The 6,000-nt window shown below is 44.5% G+C and overlaps 1 protein-coding gene across 4 annotated transcripts in view; it reads left to right on the top strand.

The window, feature by feature from the left end:
* Positions 1-409: 409 nt before the first annotated feature.
* Positions 410-6,000, top strand: part of CSGALNACT2 (chondroitin sulfate N-acetylgalactosaminyltransferase 2) — a 70,709-nt gene continuing 65,118 nt past the window's right edge. For 3 of the 4 annotated variants that reach the window (XM_044297231.1, XM_044297233.1, XM_044297234.1), the window contains exon 1: positions 410-542. The gene's annotated coding sequence lies outside the window, so the exon portion shown is untranslated. The remainder of the gene's footprint in view (positions 543-6,000) is intronic. The other variant, XM_044297232.1, reaches the window with a different exon arrangement.

Genomic DNA, 6,000 nt, shown 5'->3' with positions numbered 1-6,000 from the left:
CTGGGCTGTCTCTCACTGTATAACAGAGGGTCTGGGCTGTCTCTCTCTCTCTGTATAACAGAGGGTCTGGGCTGTCTCTCACCGTATAACAGAGGGTCTGGGCTGTCTCTCACCGTATAACAGAGGGTCTGGGCTGTCTCTCACTGTATAACAGAGAGTCTGGGCTGTCTCTCGCTGTGTAATAGAGGGTCTGGGCTGTCTCTCACTGTATAACAGAGGGTCTGGGCTGTCTCTCACTGTATAACAGAGAGTCTGGGCTGTCTCTCGCTGTGTAATAGAGGGTCTGGCAGCTGTCTCCAGCCGTACAGTAGAATGGATAGAGGGTCTGGCAGCTGTCTCCAGCCATACAGTAGAATGGATGGGCTGTCCGGAGGAATCTCCTCCTCCTCAGTCTCATTTCCTCGGTCACAGGAAGTGTCGGCAGTGACTCCTCGGTGTTGCTTTGTGCAGCAGGGCTGCAGCATGTAGCGGAGCGCAGTGTGTACACAGCCCGATGACCTGCACGGCTCCCTGCTGAGGAGGAGGCGGCGGCCTGCGCCCAGGTAATGGCCGGGGGTCCTGGCTTCTTACTCTTCTACACACCTCCTCCTTCCTTCCCTTCTCTGGGGTTTCTGTAGCTCGGGAAACATTTGCAGATTTCACATCCTGGTCAAAATGAAATGAATTGCTTAGGTTTATCAATATCAGTGCTTGTAGATGTAATAGTGATGGAATGATATATGATCACATCCACAGTAGGTATCTATCATATAGTGTAGTATCCTGTGCATCCATCAGAATGAGTATGAGGTGTATATGATATATGATCACATCCACAGTAGGTATCTATCATACAGTGTAGTATCCTGTGCATCCATCAGAATGATTATGAGGTGTGTATATATATATATATATATATATATATATATATATATATATATATATACATATACCTGTATAAGCAGTCGTAGAGCTTTTCTATATAGGTGGTAAGTGCTTTGATGGCGCTTGAGGGAAAGCTGCAGATTTCTTAGTGTTTTCTGGCAGAAATACCTTGAAAATCTGGTGTTTGGGCTGAATGTTACATTTATTAAACCTCAGTGTCACTATTTAATAATGCATTTTTTGGCGCACGGTTTGAGAGTCGGTCTGGCTGGGATTTGTATCTCAGACTATGCCTTCAGAAGACGGGTACCACCTTCTGTTATCCTGTGGGACCCTGCCATCAGGGGAGCGACCCCTCGTACCCCGTCTGAAATATAAAGGTGTACTGCCTGAAATCCTCCCTGCAGGTGCATCGTGCAGTTCTTTCAGGTGTTTCTCTTGCTAGCCATAGGGAGTCTTTTAGGCCCCGGTCACACAGTACGGTTTCCAGATGCAGTTTTTGGAAGCCAAAATCAGGATCATAAAAGGAGAGAAAGTAGAAAGGACAGATACGACTAATTTCTGGTTTTGCCCTCCATGTGGCTGTACCGTTAGGGGGGAGTGAATGTAGCCCACTATGGCTATTCATACATGTCTTGCTGCTAAATCCACCTAGGCGTGATGTCCTCTTTTCCACCAGTGCCACCTAAGCTATGGACCACTAGGCTGATTTACTATTAGGTGGTTTGATTTGGAGATATTGGAGGCGGCTAATTTTTCGTGGGCCACCCTGTATTACACCTGCAGATGATGCATGCGATTGTCTGGTGGGAAGTGTTCTTTCCTTCCAACGCCTGCTCACTGGTGGTGGAGACCGCTGCTATATAGGTAGCAATCTCCTCCACAGTATGGGGACAAGCGATCGCTAATGCCATAGCTCTTCCCCATACTGATCGCTGTTGGCCAGCAGCAGATTGTGATTTTTTTCGTAATCGGCGGCAGTATTACACTGCCAGATCATTTCTAACGATCGTTTGTACGATTGCTTGCTAGCGATTATCTTAAAGATTATCTTCCCGAGTAATATAAGCTTAAGGCCTATTGCACGCGACCGTATGGCTTTTTCAGTTTTTTACGGATCCGTTGTTACGTTTTTTGTTTCCGTTTCTGTTGCGTTTTTCCGTATGGCACATACAGTATACACTAATTGCATAGAAAAAATTGGGCTGGGCATAACATTTTCAATAGTTCCGCAAAAACGGAACGTATACGGTAGACATACGGATGCATTTCTGTATATGTTTTGTTTTTTGCTGACTTATTGACTTGAATGGAGCCACAGAACCTGATTTGCGGGCAATAATAGGACATGTTCTATCTTTGAACAGAACAATGGAAATACGGAAACTGAATGCATACGGAGTACATTCTGTATTTTTTATTTTTTTTGCTGAACCATTGAAATGAATGGTTCCGTATATGGAACGCAAAAAAAGTTTGTGTGAACGAGTTAATCATTGAGTGATTGCAGGATTTGGCAGGGTGGTGTCACACAGCACACCGTGTGCCGTCCGCATCCGTATGTCCCTTCCCCAACACCCGAAAAAATTCTAGAACAAAAACGGCTACAGCCATGTGCATGAGCCCTAAGCTGAAATTGGTCGTCTGAGTGTTTACACATAAATGGTTAACAAAATGACTCGCTCTCAATCTCGCTGCATATAATGGCTGTAAATTGGGTGTATCTTAGACAATTGAGCAGTTTTTCTTGCATCAAGGCTTTTCGATGGAGATGAGTGACTGTCGGACATGCCTGAGAACGTATTGAGCTGGTAAGGGATGCATGTGCGCTGGTCTCGCCATTCACCGACGGACAGTGTGGAGGTATGGGTGCAGGTGAATAGATCCCTGCCGATTGTATGCGGATCTACTAAATTGGGTTTGTCATTTGCACAACATTCTGCTGCCCCTTATGTCCTGTGTAGGTCCGGTATCGGTGCTGGATGTTTCCATGTACTATACTGCACAGCAGTCCATAGGTGACAGCGCGTCATGTCCACGGTGTATCTAATGGCGGGGCATTTTACTTTTTTACTTTGTTTTTAGTGTCTTTATAGCCATTAACATATGTCTTTCACAGGAGAGTCCTTATAGTCTATAACTGTTCAGGTAACTGCAATGGAACCATTTGGATGATTTTCAATTTGTATCTCAATTTTCTTATTTTTGTTAATTAAACTGAATAAAAACACCAGGACTGCATAGACTGGCCGTGCAGGGGCTATTTTCTCTCTCTCCATATATATAACTGGCAGTGCAGGGGTTACTACACCTAGGCCAGGTAACTGACCATATCGATTTTGAGAATTCTTTAAAAAAACGGAATCGCCAGGCGCCTCAAAGGCAAATGAATTAGATGAATCACCTAGCGCCAAGAGCTGCTGCCACTTATTTCAGATGACCTGCAGGCGTTGTAAAGGTGCAGCCGATTACCCGATGAATGAGCGAAGCGCCGATCGTGCCGTCTAAACATGCTTTTCTGTCGGCAAACTGATTCTGTATGGGGACGTGTGATGGCATTAGCGATCGCTCCCCCATACTGTGGAGTAGATTGATGTATGTAAATGCAATGCTCTCCTCCACTGACAAGCAGACGATTGCCGGTAAGGCCTCTTTCACACGGTCGTGTGCGCCCCGTTGCCGTATTGCGGACCGCATTTTCGGATCCGCCATACACAAGTGCCCTTCCGTGGGCATTCCGCATCATGAATGCAGACCCGTTCACTTTAATGAGTCCGCAAATCCGGAGATGCGGAACGGAAGCACTACGAAGTGCTTCCGTGGGGTTTCGTCCCGTACTTCCGTTCCGCAAAAAGATAGAACATGTCCTATCTTTTTGCGGAACGGAATGGGTCCGCGATCCGCTGTGGCTGCCCCACGGACTGTGCTCGTGCATTGCGGCCCGCATTTTGTGGGCCGCAGCACGACCACGGGGCACACACACCCGTGTTAAAGAGGCCTAACACAGAACAATTCACCAGGCGATTGTCCGTAAGGATGGAGAGGAGCGATCGCTAATGCCATCACTCGTCTGTTTCGATACCAAAATTTTGATTCGGTTTCGATACCATAAAAAAGTATTGCGATATTCGATACCAACTGAAAAAAATAAAACGCCAAAAAAAAGCTGCGTGCGTTCCGCATTTTATGGAACGTCCGGCCCATAATCGAACAGTCCTATATATTTTTTTGGGGAGGACTAGAGGACTTTTTTTTTTTTTTTTGTCTGCTACGGCGTGCATAACATTTTTTAAAATATTTTAATAGTTTGGACTTTTCGGACGTGGCAATATGTGATATGTTTATTTATTGTTTATATATTTTATATGTAAAATTGGGAAAGGGGTAATCGAGTGCGGATGCAATGTGACTTTTACGCATGGTTGCTAAGATGATGTTAGTAAATTGATTTACTGTATTATTTTCCCTTCTAAAATGGTTATAAGGGAAAATAATAGCATTCTTAAAGGGCTTCTGTCACTCCACTAAACTCATTATTATTTTTTTGTCTCCTTAAAATCTTTATGCTGCGATTTCTCAATATATATGGCTATTACTCCGTTTGGTTCAGTAGTTATATAAAAAAACGGACTTTTATATTATGCAAATTACCTCTCTAGCAGCAGGTAGGGCGGCTACCTGCTGCTAGCAGCCGCATCCTCCATTCATAATGACGCCCCCTCCTCATGTTGATTGACAGGGCCAGCGGACGCGCTCGTTCTCTGACTGGCCCTGTGTGCGTTTTAAATCTCGCGCCGGTCTTCAGTTGGCGCAGGCGCACTCAGTGGAGGCCGCTCGCTCGGCCGCTCCATCCTCAGTGCGCCTGCGCCGATGACGTGCTGTGGAACGCCAATTACAAAGTATTCTATTTTGGACATCAGCAAAAGGTAAAATGGTCTCTGAATAAAACAAAGGGCAGTTTCACACACTTTTTTTTTTTTTGCTTTTCTGTGCAGTTTTTATCTGTTAATTTTCTGCTGTGTTGAGTATTTTTTGTTCTTTTGTTTTAAATATGTCCAAATGTTACTTTAAAGTCTATAGCGCATTATAAAGCGCACCACAAAGAGTTATTTCCCAAAACGCAACATTCTGTAGGTATGCCACTTTTCCCAGTGCTTTTCCAGATGGCATCTCTAAGGAGTTGAAAAACATTACCAAAAAGAAAAAATTTTTGACGTGTTACGAGAAAGGGAAAAAACCATGTGCTGTCTGCATCAGTTTGTCTGTTCCGTAGCCCCGCCCAAAAAATAGAACATGTCCTATTGTTGTCCATTTTAGGCATTGTTACAATGGATCCGCAAAACGGATGGCATACTGATGTCATCAGTTTTTTTTTTTTTTGCGATTTGCATACGGTCGTGTGCATGTAGCCTGATGGAAATGTTAGGATAAACATTGTGGATTTGCCATTAGAGACTTGCATGTGGCAAATCTGCAGCATTTTACAGTTTTAGGGCTCATGCACACAAACGTATTTTCTTTCCGTGTCCGCTCCGTGTTTTTTTTTTTGGGACTTGAATGGGTCCTCAAAAAAATGGAAGTTCCTTCGTGTGCATTCCGTTTCTGTATGTCCATTCTGCAAAAAAATAGAACATGTCCTATTATTGTCCGCATTACGGACAAGTATAGGGCTGCTCTGTTAGGGGCCGGCTGTTCTGCAAAATACGGAATGCACACGGACTCCACCCGTATTTTTTTTTCTGGATCCATTTTTTGCGAACCACAAAATATATATAGTCATGTGCATGAGGCCTTACGAAATCTCATCCACATATTGCGATGTTAATCGACCTGCGGCACAGATTTTATATACGTAGTTTCTAATTTATGCTGCGGATATCTACCTTCTCATAGTCAGGGGCCATTCACACATCTGTATGTGTTTAGCAGATCCACAAAACACGGACACCGCCAATGTGCATTCCGCATTTTGCGGACCGCACATCGCCGGCACTTAATAGAAAATGCCTGTTCTATTTTTTTCCGGAACGGAATTGTGGACCCGGAAGTTCGGATCCGGATAGCACATTGTGTGGCCCCATAGAAATGAATGGGTCCCCAATTCCGTTCTGCAAAATGCAGAACAGAATTGCGGAT

This window comes from Bufo gargarizans, chromosome 6, assembly GCF_014858855.1.
Source record: "Bufo gargarizans isolate SCDJY-AF-19 chromosome 6, ASM1485885v1, whole genome shotgun sequence".
Taxonomy (NCBI): Eukaryota; Metazoa; Chordata; class Amphibia; order Anura; family Bufonidae; genus Bufo; species Bufo gargarizans.
The sequence above is the reverse complement of the archived record's forward strand: the minus strand, read 5'-3'. Positions and strand labels throughout refer to the sequence as shown.